This window comes from Caretta caretta, chromosome 13 (genome assembly GCF_965140235.1).
Source record: "Caretta caretta isolate rCarCar2 chromosome 13, rCarCar1.hap1, whole genome shotgun sequence".
NCBI lineage: Eukaryota > Metazoa > Chordata > Testudines > Cheloniidae > Caretta > Caretta caretta.
In genome coordinates, this window is record NC_134218.1 from 22576199 (window position 1) to 22591957 (window position 15759).

The window sequence follows — 15759 nt, forward strand, 5'->3', positions numbered from 1 at the left end:
ACCCTAGCTCAGATTAAGCCAACACCTAAAAATAGCAACATGGCTACGGTGGTGCATGTGGCGGCTAAGCCTCATACCCCAGGTCATACCCAAGGGTTGGGAAGGATTGCAGTCGGGTGTCTACACCTCTTGCGTAGTCATGATAATTTTAGCACGCTAGCTCAAGTAGAGCTAGTCTGTATGGCTACCCACGCTGGGAATTACACCTCCCCACTGCTCTCTACCTGCGTCCTAAGAAAACGGGAAGGTTGCCAAAGGTCCAAAGGGCAATACTCAGTTCTGCACCATTGACGGATTTGAGGGCCAATATCTTGTGACCCATCAGAGCTCAAAACCAGAGCATTATCCAGTTGACCAGAGGAGATCCTTACTTTTCTTTCAAGGGGGATGCATAGCACTTGCTTCTACTGCCAGAAGATATTGTGATAATGCACAGAAAACTTTTTTAGATCATTCGTAGAGGTTGGCATCAAGCAATTACTTCTACTTCCTCATCAACAGACACCAGCTTGTTCATCTGAACTCATGGTACTTAAGGTGCCAGTCTTCACAGGTGCCAGGATACCAAAAGTTGTCCCAGTGATATTTGGAATATCTTAGGGCTTTAAAATGTTGTGTCTAAAATATGTGCCATATACAAAAGATTTGATGGTGGAAATGGGGCATAAAGGTTTTACTTGCATTCACTTGGGATGACCTGCATATATATTAAGACATTGACCAAAAAGAAAATGTCAAGTTGTACCTAGGATGTCCAGCCTAAAACACAAATGCCAATTGAAGGATTTAAACCACACCACAGCTTCAAGTTACATATCCCCCACCCCTACACATCCCATATACGGTGACTGTTTTAATTACCTTCTGAAACAGTATACAATATGCTTGTGCAACATAATCATCACAAACTGATATTTCACTGTAGGAGAGTGCAGCTGGCCCTCCTGGCTCCTGCCTCTGCGAGGCTCAGCTAAAGTCACTCAGAGACCCTCGGGTTCAGGAACACTGGTGCTTTTATTTCCAAGTTTGCGCTCCCACCACCTTCTCACCGTACAGTGTGCACAGCTCTGGGTTCCTTGTGTCTGAACCCCGGAGGGAAAGGCTTCCTCCCAGCCTGCAAGCCCTCACTTTCCTCCATCCCACACACCCCGGCTTCCTTCTTCCCAGCCTCTTATATAGCCCTGGGCTGGCAGCTAGCTCTCATTCCACAATTAGGGCAGGTTCTTTCCAGCCAGCTCCACTTTATTCACCTAAATGGGGCTGGCATGGCAGGGGGCTGATTCTGCAGTCTTTCTGCTCAGCACCCTGTCACACACCTCCCCCCTTCTCCAACCACCACGTTCACCTGTCTGCATCCCCTTCTCCCCTTACCAGGTGGGGCCCTACGAGAGAGTCCTCCCTTGTCTTTCCAGTGACCCACCAGGTCTTTCTTGCAGGGTTCCACCATCCCCCACCCGCAGACACCACATTCTGGTGGGGGGTGCACACCCCCATAGCTCCGTTGCCACCCACAGGTCCTCACACCATTCACACCCCTGGGTGCACCACCCTTCCTTTTCCCCCTTTGCCTCTGAAAGGGGTTCGGGGCTGCCCCCAGCTCTCCCCTGGACACCCAGGACTTGGGGTTCCCCAAACCACGGAGTACAGAAGGCCCTCTGCTACCCACACCTGCATCCAGCAGAACGGGCCCCGGGCCTCCAGGGGCACTTGGGCCATTGGGCACTGTCTCTTATCCCCGAGGATGCACTCCAAACTCAGTTTGGCTCTGGGAATCACCCACGCGGGCTTTACTAGCCCCCCTTCTTATGAAAGAGCAGGCTGAGGCCATGTCCACTAGAGCCCACTGAGGTCTCCTCCTCATCATCAGGGAAATGGTGGACAGCCATCTCCCTATCCCTGGCCTTCCCATATTGGTACACCCGCAGAACTGCATGAAACCACATTCCATGTCTGGGCAGTCCCTCTTTTAATGTCCGGTTTGCCAGCACTGTCAGCAGGTTGTCTTGGTCCCCATGGGAGATCCCCAGCTGGTCTCCCATTTCTTCTTGGGACCCTTCCTAGTCGGGGGTTCCCTGGTTCTTCTCCCAGTGTTCTCTTTATAGGGGCATCCCTCCTTCCTGAGGAAGTCTGCCTCCATGTACTGCTCTGTCAGTTTCACCGCTGCCTCTGCCATACTCGGTTGGTGCCTTCACACCCAAACCCTTATGTTCTCAGGGAGCCCATGTAAAACTGCTCTAAGGTGAGCATGTTCATAATCTCCCCCACTCTCTGGGCATCAGGCCTCAGCCATCAGGAGGCCCAGTCCAGCAATTTCTGGGTGAACGCCCAGGGCCTCAAACCCCCTGTCCATTTTGCTGCCAGGAACTGCTGGTGGTATTTTTCAGCGGATAGCCCCACCTAATCTAGGACAGCCACCTTCACCGCATTGTAGCTTCTGCCCTTAGAGCCACGTAGGCAACTTGGGCTTCACCAGCCAGGTAGGGAGTGAGCCACAGGGCCCAGATTGCCCTGTCCTAACCTGCTCCCATGGCTACCCACTCAAATGTGTCCAGGGAGGCATTGGGATCATCCGTGGGGCCCATTTTACAAAGTCCCAGGCCCGGCCCCCGAACACCATCCCCCACCATGGAACTCAACCTTCTCTAGAGGAGCTGCTGCTGTACACTGGCTTGCTCTTTTATAAAGTCCTGCAGTCTCTTCTGCTTCTTAGCTTGCCAGCTAAGCAAGGCCTGCCTCTCCAGCTGGGGGGCCTGTTGAAAGATTTGCATAGCCTTTTGCACCTCTTCCTGCTGTTTCACCAACCACTGCAGGGTCTCCTCCATCTACACCATAGATTCTAAGGGCTGCCAAACTCTTTCTCTGGCACTGGATCCCAGACAAGCCCCCACGTCTAGCCGAGTGCAGCTGGCCCTCCTGGCTCCTGATTCGGGTAAGTTCAAATAAAGTCACTCAGAGACCCTTGGGTTCTGAAACCACTGGTGCTTTGATTTACAAGTTTGTGCTCCTACCACCTTCTCACCATACAGTGTACACAGCCCTGGGTTCCTTGTGTCTGAACCCAGGAGAGAAGGGCTTTCTCCCTGCCTGCACTCCCTCACTCTCCTCTGCCCCAAATTCACCAATCATGAAATAAGTTTCAAACCATGGAATAAATCGACTCTATTGCGCACTTTGAAATAGTGCTACACCCCACCCCCCCTAATATGGCATTGTTTCCATAGTAAATAAAGTATTTGGAATAGAAAAAAAGTCAAAGAGAGGCTAAAAAATTTCCACAGAAACCTAAGAAAAATATGGATCATGCACAAAATACACGATGGCACATTGTGGCATAGAGCTTTTAGCTGCCACTTGCTTGTAAAGATCTTTTCACTCCGTGTGAGTAATGCACTCATCCAATACTTACAGCAAAAAAAGTCTTATTGCCATCATGGAGTCTCGGTTTTAGTACCCACAAAGAAAACTGCAGACTTTTACACCGCATGTGCTGTTTGAGGGTATTTTTCTAACTCCTACCCTGGGAACCAAAATTCACAGATGCCTAATGTAAACTCCAACATCCCACAATTTTCTTCATACCCTAGAATGGTGCATTATCTTGTGAGGGCCCTTTGCACAAGAGTTCATCTCACCTTTTGTTTTTATTTGCACAGTTTTGTGCCTGTTCTGACAACTAGTGTCTGACGTTTTGGTGATATGTAATAACTGTTTGTTTTTTTCCCCAAAGCATCATGGGTGAAATCCTGGCCCACCAAGTCATTGGCAAAAACGCCCAATGTCTGAAGGAAGGGTAGGATTTGCCTGTAGGCATCAAAACTACCCTTTCCCCGGTCCCCCCATATTTACTTGCATACTCATTTGTGCCTATAGATGGGAGCGCCAGTCAGTGAAACATGATCACTCAAATCCTGGTGGAAAGGATCCAGGAATGAATTTGTTTACAAATTTGAGCACATGTTCATGTGATTTTTTTTTCCTGCAGTATTTGCAGAGGTCCTCAGATACCAAGGTGAGGAGGATAGATAAATGAAGAGAAAGATCCACCCACATCTGGTATGTAGGTATGGGGTTGGGGGGTGCACGCACGAGAGAATAAAATATCATTGTTATGGCTTTGAAGGAATGTAATAGTTAATGTAATGCATATCTCCTAGGTAGAAAGCTCGGGGACTTTGGGAGGAGATGACAGGGTTTTAAGGGAGTTAGGGTCAAAAAGAGGACAGTGTTCTAACATCATAGGCAGAGGTTCTGGAACCATTTCCATAATGGGGGTCCTGAAAGCAGAAACTATATATTTGGTTGTTTGGTTGTTGTTATTACTTCAATCTACTACACTCCCAGAACCCCTAATTCTAGCATCCCAGTTGGAGATGAAGAGGGCGAGTGACCAAGAGAGCTGTTTCTTAGATGAGGTTTCTTCAGAAACATGTGCCATTTTGATGACCTATGTTGCACATAAACAGGATTTGTGCACATTTTGTAAATAAACAAACACTGGAAAATGTCCTGACGTCATATCACCCATTTCTCTACTCATGGGAAACTGACCCACTTCAAGGACTCAAAATCTGCTACTGCTCGGCTGAGGGACCACATTATATTCTGCATTCATGGCGTATCTGTAGATAGAGAAAACTCAATAGTTTTGGCATTGAAAAATCAGAGATGTGAAAAAAATATCAGGCCTGGGTCCCACTGTATGTGAACGCTCAGGTGAATGCTTTGCATGTAGCACACCTCCCATATATATTCTCTTAGAGCAAAGTACTATACAACTTGTGACAAGGTCTCCTGCAGAGCGAGGGGCCACTATGTAGAATTTTGTAATATTTTCAAGAAGGGTTCATAAGCTGAATTAAAAGTTCCAGTTCATTAAATGCAAAACAAGCTTCCCTTCTAAAATGGTGTCACCACACAGTCTACTATAATCAATTCCCGTCTACTGTCAAATTAAGACACAATCCAATGCTTTCTCTCCAGTAATAATGGTCTCACTCTCCAGCCATTCTAAAAGGCTGTATAATTGGTTACTGCTCCAGTGAGGAGAGTTTTAATACAGCCATGGTTCCTACCTCCAGCCAGCAGGGGCCCAGCAAGGAATTTTGCCAGCCTCATCTGGAAAGCTGCACATTGACAGAGCCCTCTTACTCTGCATTCATCCCTGGGATTAAGGAGAAATGAAGGCGGTTGCCTTTAAACTGAAACGGCCTGAAATAAAGTGTAACAAGCATATCCTTCTAGATAGTGTTGGAAGGAGATTTTCATGGAAAATCTCTCTCTCAAGAATTGATTCCTGTTGGGAGGAAAGCTGGATGGGTGGTCTGGTGGTTAAGGGACTGAACTAGGACTCAGTAGATATGGATTCCATTCCTGCTCTCCTGGCTCAGAGTCAGTCACTCAATATCTGTGTCTCAACTTCCCACCTGCAAAATGGGGCAATAAACCTTCCCTACCTCACACAGGTGATATGGCTACATTACAATATTTCCAACCCAAGGCAATCAAAAAACCATAAGTTAGATTTCCACCCCTCAGAAAAAAAAATCATGACATTACCTTAAATCTCATCATTTTCAAGTCAAACAAGCAGGCAGTTCAGTTTGTTTGCCTTTGGGCTTTAGGGTGTATTCAGGTCAAGTTTCCATGCATTTCTCCACCAGCCATGAGAGCTAGAAACATACTATTTTTTTTTAAATGAAAGAAGAGATTCCCATGCAACAGCTGCAGGACAATGCAAAGCCTGCATCCTATTACATGCAGTGCTGCATTTAACTGGCTGCACCACATTTATAACAGCACACAATTCTTCATTTTCCCTGTAAGACCCTCTTTACAAGGGTACCCCTGTGACAGGTTGCCTCCCTTAGGATGCCACCTGATGTGCTGAGATATCCTGAGCCTGCCTGTTCTGCCAGCCTGGGCACCCTATTTAGTGCTCTTGCTGAGCCAAGCTATTAAGCCCTTCTCCAGCACACATACAGGCAAGGCCACACCCAACTGCAGAACAAAACTAACACTGAGATCAGTTCTGGGAAGGCTCAGCTTAAGGGACTTGCCCCAGCATTCAGGTGTCCACCTCCCTTGGAGTGCAGACCCAAAGATATATTATGAAATCCACCTCCTCCCTCAATGTGGAGGAAGGTATGCACAACCTCTTACCCCACCGCAAATTATCTGACCTAGTAGTGTCACAGTTATGTCCCTGGATGCTTCCCAAGAGGGAGAGATATTGGTATCTTCATGGTCTTGTTGTTCCTTCCTGATGGCCCATCAAATTTGATCGCCTGTTGTCTGGTGGGTGTCTTCCAAATACACACCCAGTTGTTACATAGTCAATATTCCTAACTTTAGACACATGCATACAAATTGGATAATCGCATTTAGTAAATCATAGCCTTTCCAATGATACCTTACAAGACCCATCTTGCATAACGTATATCTCAGTTATGTCATGTGCATATCATAAGCATATTTCCATAAAGAATATGGAACATCACAAGCCCCCTCAGCACTTCATGTCTACCATCTCCAGCTCCAGGGCTACTGGTGTCTCCTTACATTATCCAATGAAAGTGCATGCATCAGTACCCATTTCAGGGGGGAAGAGAGCTCCTTTCCATGCTGGGGAAATTACAAAAGGGGATTTCTGAGTTTTCCCACATTCTTCCTGCTATTAACTCCATCAGCTCTTCCTCCTCCTCGAACTTTACCACCTCTTGCTGCACCACGTTTTTCCATATTCACAGATCTGAATCTTCAAGACAACGGTCATTTCAATTTTTTTCCAGTCACAAGAGTAAAAAAAAAAATATTTCAAACAATTTAGAAAATCTGTTTGAAAATTGTTCTAATTTCTCAGTTTTATGAACTCAAGAGCAGGCAAACTTACATGAGGCAGGGGACACTTGTAACAAGAAAACTCTCAGTATTAATTATAACCCACTAAAGAAGTCTGCTATTAAATGTTTCCATCCATCCAATTCTCTAGCTGTGTCTTTCTAGACAGAGCAAAGCAAGGTTTGGCCTTCCTCTGTACAGGAAACATTGGTTTCATTTTTTGCCCCCAAAGGCACCTCACAATCACAGGGCTTTAAAAATAGCTTAAAGATAAAAATATACCTATTAAATGAACAATTTTTAAAAACTGAAGCCAGCTGAAGCACTGTTCAGTACATTCTCAGGGTGGCAAAGAAATTCAGAGCTTTGCTTTGTATTTTTTACACACTGAAAACGAGCAAAGTGATACTGTCAATTTGTCAGGAGATCCTAAAATGATGGCCAGGAAAAGCCATTGTTCTGCTCCACATATTGTGTATGGAAGATATTGCAGTGACACATTGAGCCTGATCTTTTGAAAGGTCATGAATGAAAAGATGTACATGCAGTCACATAACTAACACCATGATTGCACATACAAATCAGGCAAATGCATGTGCAAGTGATGCCTTGGGTTCAGAATTAGCCATTTGCTTTGGCAGGTACGCAACTTACTATTCAACACCCATGCATGAGGGGCTCATTTTCAAAAACTCATGACCAATCTCCACCAAACACCTGATGTGCACAGTAAACACCTGATGTGCACTAGCAGTCCTCGGAGCACTTGCTGGTGGCGGAGTAACCATCTGGTTACATAGTACTGTAGTTCTTCTCCTCATTTCCAGGTGCCATATCTCAGTAAAAGCCAATGATCAACACACTAATTCCTTTCCTAATATTACTGTTCCATGTTAAGCACTTGCTGTAGTTGCAACAAAAGCGTTAACACGTTCATCAGTGGATGTGGGGTGGGTCCATGGAATCATGAATGGAAGGGGAAGGTATCCATCAGACAATATTTCATGCTATGGAGATATGAAACCCCCTTGCAATAGAGCTCTGGGAAACGTGCTGGTTCATGTGAACTTTGTGTTTGTTGTCTCTCTTTTGGGGTTTGAATTCAGGCTCAAAATCCCAATGCAAATAAACCTAAGAATTTTGCAGGATTTCAATAAAAAGATCACAAACTTACCTAAGTTCTCTCAAAATATTTGTGACACTAAATGAACATTTTGAATGTAGGCCTGAATTTCAGTTTTGTATCAAAAGCCAAAACCAGATCAAATGAATACCTGAAGATCCTCCTCTAAATAAGCTAGACATAATGAGTCATGATCCAATAATCCAACATAATATCATGTACAGAGTTCATTTTGCTGTGGGTGTAAAAGGAGAATGGGAGAGGGAGAGAAAAAGATATATCTCGATACAAACACACACACTTACTTTTCATTGGCTTTGTTATTTTTTTCCCGAAAATACAGAGCACGATATTGCATGGAGCATAGAGAACAGATGCAAACTGAGGTCAATCAAAACAAAACTACACAGTACACAGGTTTAAAACATTATGACTCTGAACTATGCGATGCTATATGAAAGATCATGCTAGGCTGCTCCTGAAAAACAGTTTTGTGAGTGATGTATGCTAGGGCCATTTTCAGCTTGGGGGGGTTGGAAAATAACTTGGCACCAACTCAGCCAGTAGGAGGAAAATTCTTTACTATTCACCCATTGAACTGGTTTTCTTCAAACTATGGTGTGGCTTAAAGTGGCCAGATTAACCACATGATGAGGGACTGTGCTAACCAGCCTAGTCCATTTGGGGTGTTTTTTCCAACAGATGGAACACCAACATTCCATACAGCATGAAAGGAAATCTAGATCATTGTCATGGGGTCCATGCACCATTGGAGCACCTCCTTCTGGTTGCTCTGGGGATTAGCTGGTTCCAGGTATGACATCCCTTCCTGTCAGTTCCTTGCCCTGTGGTCTCTCTCTGTCTTTGGGACTCAGGGTACTCATTCATGACTCAGCCCTCCAGCCAGGTCACTATAGCGGATTACTTAGGCCACCTAATTCACCTCAGCTGTGGCCTAGCTGGTTAACTGGCCCCTCTCTGCCTCATTAACTCCTTCCCAGCTGTTGTGTGGTGAACAGGTGAAGTTTCCATTTTGAAAGAGGCTCCTCTTTGCACCCCCATCTCCATCAAGTGAGATAATTAATGGGAAACAACAAGGGCAACTCATTTCCCATTCCTGCCTTGAGCCAACTGCCCTTAATACAACATAAACCTTTGCCCTACCTTCTTTTATGACTGGCAGAGATTCCACATTATCTAGATGCTGTTCTCAAAGGCTGTAGTTCAAAGCATGTTTGCCAAGCATTTTAACAACCCCCCCCCCCAAAAAAAGGTGGTAACACTGTTTCAGGTCATAGTGTATATGGGACCTGGCTATGGCATAAAACAAGTTAGCAATTGTATTGGGAGGGAAATATTACAACTGTTGAAAATGCTACTTACTTGAAAGAAATTGGATTTAAGGAATACATTTTCAAAAGGGTGCCCTCCACCTCCTATGTTTTGTATCTTTCAAAGTGTGCACCCACACAGTGAATTGTGGCCACAAATCTGAGTCTTGGCACCTCTGACTGCTCAGTTGCAAGTGCAAATCAGGCTCTAAGTGATGTAACTGCTCTGATTCTCAATTGCATATGATTTAGTGGATGCAGATGTAACCCCTAAACAGAGGATGGGCCTCTGCCTCCCTGCAAATATAAGCTGAATGGTTTGCCTAGAGATGGACTCATGACCTGAGACTTAGATCCAGAATCAGATCTAAGTTCATGCTGTCCTACTTGTCAGGAAGGATTTTGATTCAGTGTTCTGGTTTGGCTCATGAAAGCAAGAGGAACAAATTGTAAGGCCCTGGTCTGGATTCAGATCCAAACTCCCTGAAAGTTTCGGAGGGTTTGGACCAAGTGTTGTGGTTTACACTTTTCTCTAGTAACAGACCTTTCTTTCTACATGAAAAGAAACTGCCTGCCCGTTTAAGATATAGGGCCCTCACATTTCCCCTTCAGGTTTCCCCTAGCAACTCTGGGATCCTGCACAAGGCTCTCTTAACACCCGATTAAATATTAATGCAGAGGTGGGGGCCTCACTTTTATGATCCTTTCCCTGAAAACTCCTATTAGTAAATCACAGTCCAGCATAAAGGGAAATGTGGCCGTTCCATTACCCTCGGTTCACAAAGAGGCATTAATTCTTAATAAACTAGCCTGATTATAATAATACTTGAAAGATGCAAAATAATGGACAGACAGGCTTACATCTATGCCTAAGATTAAACATGGGTATGGTCCAGAGAGAGAGAGATGGGGGCAGCGGGCTGAGGGAGAGGTGGATGTGAAAGTGTGGTTGGAATTCGCAATGAAACAGAATCAAATGGGGTTTGTGTTGCTAAGTTCTTCTGTGGGTCTCCTGTCAGCTGTTTATTTCCCTATTTTCTCTGTAGCAAAGTCAGATTAGTTTTAAATTAGGATGGAAAACTAGACATCCATGAAAGGGCTACATCAGTCACACCATTTCAGACTAAGATAAAAATGATTCTCAAAGGTTTAAATAAAACCCCATATGATCACTGAAACACACATACCCTTAAAAAGTTCTTTTGATAACCCAGAAAACTCCTCAAGCCCCAGTTAAAAAATTGTTGCAATAGCCCAAACGCTTCTCAAACTCCTCTGAAAAATGCAGCAGCCACCCACAAAACTCCTTGTATTTCTGTAAATTCATTCCCTGCGACAAACAGCTAAACTCCACAAACAACTTTATAACGCGCAGCTAACGTGTGTGTGTCACATCTCCATCTAGATCCCCATTAAGATGTAAAGCTGTCAAATGGAAACCTAGAAGTACACACAGAGGATAACAGCCTACTGTTATTGTTAGCTCGTGGAGTTACTCCTTCAATACGAGGTTTAAGTGCAATTTAAACAGACCTAAATGTCTATATTAGGTGGGGCTTTGCATTGTTGTCAACACATGGACTTTCATTATACTGGTGCAATTTTTCTAATACAGACAAGGCCTAGTCAAATGTGCTACGGGAGAGACCCAAAAGCTTCACTCTACTCACTAAATAAATTGTTGAACTTTGAGGCATTTGGAATGTTGAAAATGCCTGGAATGTAAGTAACACCAGCCAAAATGGCAACAGCTTTTCTTTTTATTTGTAGTTGCAGCTGCAATAACTTCCAAATGAAGGATCATTTCCTGCTCGCATTGTGCTCTCCAGTGGGTGACTTTAAGACTTACTCCCATGAGGTATTTGATAGCTTAAGCCAAAGCTTCAATCAAGGAACTATGAAAGTCATTGGAATGAAATACAGCTTTTTAAGAATATACAATGAGCTTTATTTTTAAACAGGCATATTTGCAATGGAACTTCCTATATCTCAGTTGCTTTCCTTTATGTTGTAGGCCATGTCTACATGACAAAAGTACTCCGATTTTACAGAAGTTAATTTTTGGGAACAGATTGTATAAATTCGAGTGCATGTGTCCACACTAAGCACATTAAGTCGGCAGTGAGCGTCCACAGTAGCGTGGCAAGCGTCGACATTCCGAGCGGTACACTATGGGTAGCTATCCCACAGTTTCCACAGCCCATTGGAATTCTGGGCTGAGCTCCCAATGCCTGATGGGGCCAAAAATTTGTCGCGTGGGTAAATGTTGTCAGTCAACCATCCCTCCCGCCGTGAAAGCAACAGCAGACAATCATTTCGTGCCCTTTTCCCTGGATTGCCCGAGCAGACGCCATAGCATGGCAAGCATGGAGCCCGTTCAGCTCAGCGCAGCAGTTATGACCATTGTAAACACCTTGCTCATTATCATGCAGTTTATGCAGAACCAGCACCTGAAAAAACAGACGTGGAGGCCACGGCAGCACGGTGATGAGGACATGAACATAGATTTCTCTAAAACGGTGGTCTCCCGCAATTTGGAGATCATGATGTTACTAGGGCAGGTTCATGCCATTGAACACCGATTCTGGGCCCAGGAAACAAGCACAGAGTGCTGGGACCGCATAGTGTTGCAGTTTTGGGATGATTCCCTGTGGCTCCAAAACTTTCGTATGCGTAAGGGCACTTTTATGGAACTTTGTGACTTGCTTTCCCCTGCCCTGAAGCGCATGAATACCAAGATGAGAGCAGCCCTCACAGTTCACAAGTGAGTGGTAATAGCCCTGTGAAAGCTTGCAATGCCAGACAGCTATCCGTCAGTGGGTAATCAATTTGGAGGGGGCAAATCTACTGTGGGTTTGCTGTGATGCAAGTAGCCAATGCAATCATTGAGCTGCTGCTATCAAAGGCAGTGACCCTGGGAAATGTGCAGGTCATACTAGATGGCTTTGCTGCAATGGGATTCCTTAACTGTGCTGGGGCTACAGACGGAACCCATATCCCTATCTTGGGACCGGACCACCAGGGCAGCCAGTATATAAACCTCAAGAGGTGCTTTTCAGTGGTGCTGAGAGCACTGGTGGATCACAAGGGACGTTTCACCAACATCAACGTGGGATGGCCGGAAAGGTTCATGATGCCTGTGTCTTCAGGAACTCTGGTCTGTTTAAACGGCTGCAGAAAGGGATTTACTTCCCAGACCAGAAAATAACTGTTGGGGATGTTGAAATGCCTATAGTTATTCTTGGGGACCCAGCCTACCCCTTAATGCCCTGGCTCATGAAGCCGTACACAGGCACCCTGGACAGTGGTCAGGAGCTGTTCAACTACAGGCTGAGCAAGTGCAGAATGGTGGTAGAATGTGCATTTGGACATTTAAAGGCGCGCTGGCGCAGTTTACTGACTCACTCAGATCTCAGCAAAACCAATATTCCCATTGTTATTGCTGCTTGCTGTCTGCTCCACAATCTCTGTGAGAGTAAGGGGGAGACGTTTATGGTGGGGTGGGAGGTTGAGGCAAATCACCTGGCCGCTGAATACCCGCAGCCAGACACCAGGGCGGTTAGAAGAGCACAGCAGGAAGCGCGGCGCATCACAGAAGCTTTGAAAACCAGTTTCATGACTGGCCAGGGTACTGTGTGACACTTCTGTTTGTTTCTCCTTGATGAAAACCCACCCCCTTGGTTGCCTCTAAATTCCCTGTAAGCCATCCGCCCTCCCCTCTTCGATCACAGCTTGCTTGCAAAGGAAATAAAGTCACTATCATTTAAAAAACATGTATTCTTTATTAATTGATTATAAAAATAGGGAGATAACTCACAAGGTAGCCTGGGTGGGGTGTGGGAGGAGGGAAGGAAAAGGCCACTTTAAAACTTGTTGAATGCCAGCCTTTTGTTGCTTGGGCTGTGCACTGGGGTGGAGCGGTTGGGTGCCTGGAGCCTCCCCCCCTGTGTTCATGGGCGTCTGGGTGAGGAGGCTATGGAACTTGGGGAGGAGGGAGGGTGGTTAAACAGGGGCTGCATCGGCAGCCTGTGATCCTGCTGCCGTTCATGAACCTCCGCCAGACGCCGGAGCATGTCCGTTTGATCATGCAGTAGCCCCAGTGTTGCCTCCTGCCTCCTCTGATCTTCCTGCCGCCACCTCTCCTCACGTTCATCGGCCACTTTCCTGTACTCTGCTATTGTGTCCCTCCACACAGCTCTGTCAGTGCCGGACGACTGCATGAGCTCAGAGAACATTTTGTTGCGCATTCGTTTTTTTTGCCACCTTATCTGAGATAGCCTTTGGGACAGAGGAGGGAGGCTTGAAACATTTGCAGCTGCTGGAGGAAAAAAAGGGAGTGAAGTATTTTAAAAGATACATTTTACAGAACAATGGCTATACTCTTTCACAGTGAACAATACTATTCACATTACATAGCACATGTGATTTTGGTACAAGGTCACATTTTGCATCTTGTATTGAATGCCTGCGGCTTTGGTTTTAGAGATCACACGCGCAGGGCTGGGCAACAGAATTCGGCTTGCAGGTGGCCGTGGTAAGCCATAGTCTTTTGGCTTCTGCAACCTTCATAACAGCAGTGCCCTCCTCTCCCATACCAAGCAAAGCACATTGAGTTGGCCATTTAGTGCTGCAGTTTTCCTGTTAACATGCAGCAGCAGAAACCAAACTAACACCCCCCCCCCATCCAATTCTCTGGGATGATTGCTTTACCCCTCACCCCACCACATGGCTGGTATCAGGGAAGATCCCTGCTAGCCAAATGCGAACAGCTCAGCGCCAATGCCCCCTTACCCCCCCACTGCGTGGCTAACCGTGGGGAGGATTTCTTTTCAGCCACAGGCAAACAGCCCAGTAGGAATGGCCACCTCTGAATGTTCCCTTAATTAAATTCCCCTATTTCAACCAGGTTACCATGAACGATATCACTCTCCTGAGGATAACACAGAGAGATAAAGAACGGATGTTGCTTGAATGCCAGCAAACACCAGGACCATACGCTGCCAGGCTTTGTCATGCAATGATACCAGATTACTTGCTACTAGCATGGCGTGATAAAGTGTCCTACCATGGAGGATGGAATAAGGCTGCTCTCCCCAGAAACCTTCTGCAAAGGCTTTTAGAGTACCTCGAGGAGAGCTTCATGGAGATGTCCCTGAAGGATTTCCACTCCATCCCCAGACATGTTAACAGACTTTTCCAGTAGCTGTACTGGCCATGAATGCATCCCAAGTCCTCAGGGCTACTTAATCATTAAAAAATGCTTGCTTTTATAACATGTATTATATTTTAAAAGGTACACTCACCAGAGGTCCCTTCTCTGGCTTCGTTGGGTTGGGAGGGTATTTCAGTCAGGGTGATAAAAAGATCCTGGCTGTCGGGGAGAACAGTGTGCTGTGTGCTCTCCCCAAGCTTGTCCTCCTCCTCCTCCTCACCTTCCCCGTCTGCAAAATCCTCAGGCATAGCAGAGAGTACCCCATCATCGGAGTCCACAGACAGGGGAGGGGTAGTGGTGGCGGCCCCCTGAGAACTGCATGCAGCTCAGCGTAGAAGCGACATTTCTGGTGCTCTGTCCTGGAGCATCCGTTTGATTCTTTGGTTTTCTGGTACGCTTGTCTGAGCTCCTTAAGTTTCACGCGGCACTGTGTTGCGTCCCTGCTGAAGCCTCTGTCCCTTGTGGCCTCGGAGATTTTTTGCAATGTTTTGGCATTTCGTCTTTTGGAACGTAGTTCTGATAGCATGAATTCCTCTCCCCATACAGCGATCAGATCCAGGACCTCCTGTTCGGTCCATACTGGAGCTCTTTTTCGATTCTGGGACTGCACGGTCACCTGTGCTCACCTGGCCAAACAGGAAATGAGATTCAAAAGTTCCTGGGGCTTTTCCTGTACACCTGACCAGTGCATCAGAGTTCAGAGTGCTGTCCAGAGCGGTCACAATGGTGCACTGTGGGATAGCTCCAGGAGGCCAATACCTTCGAATTGTGTCCACACTAACCCGAATTCGAAATGGCGATGTCGATTTCAGCACTAATCCCCTCACTGGGGAGGAGTACAGAAATCTGTTTTAAGAGCCCTTTATGTCAAAAAAAAATGGCTTCGTTGTGTGGATGGGTGCAGGATTAATTCGATTTAACGCTGCTAAATCCGACATCAACTCGTAGTGTAGACCAGGCCAGAGAGAGGTTGTGAGCAAGATACAAAGACTATGGACCAGAATGTACCTGGCCCTTGAATGGGTTTGGAAGAAAGGGGAAAGGGCAAAGAGAGACTGGAAAGGAGACTCTGTCCCTATTGCCTTATCCCTCCCAAGCATGGATTAGCCACAATTGTATCTCTTGCTAGGCACAAGGAGTTCAATTAGCTCATACTGCTAGGAAGTGGGGAAGGGCAGGGAAGAGGCAGAGCCACTGCTCCTGTCATACATATAAAGGGAAGAGTAACCACCTTTCTGTACACAGTGCTATAAAAT

The 15759-nt window shown here is 45.9% G+C and overlaps 1 long non-coding RNA gene across 1 annotated transcript; it reads right to left on the reverse strand.

Annotated features, from left to right (window-relative positions):
- Positions 1–13053: 13053 nt before the first annotated feature.
- Positions 13054–15180, reverse strand: LOC142068730 (uncharacterized). Its single transcript, XR_012664635.1, has 2 exons — positions 14595–15180; positions 13054–13609 (listed from the first exon to the last, which is right to left on the reverse strand). It is a non-coding gene; the product is annotated as an uncharacterized LOC142068730 (long non-coding RNA).
- Positions 15181–15759: the final 579 nt, after the last annotated feature.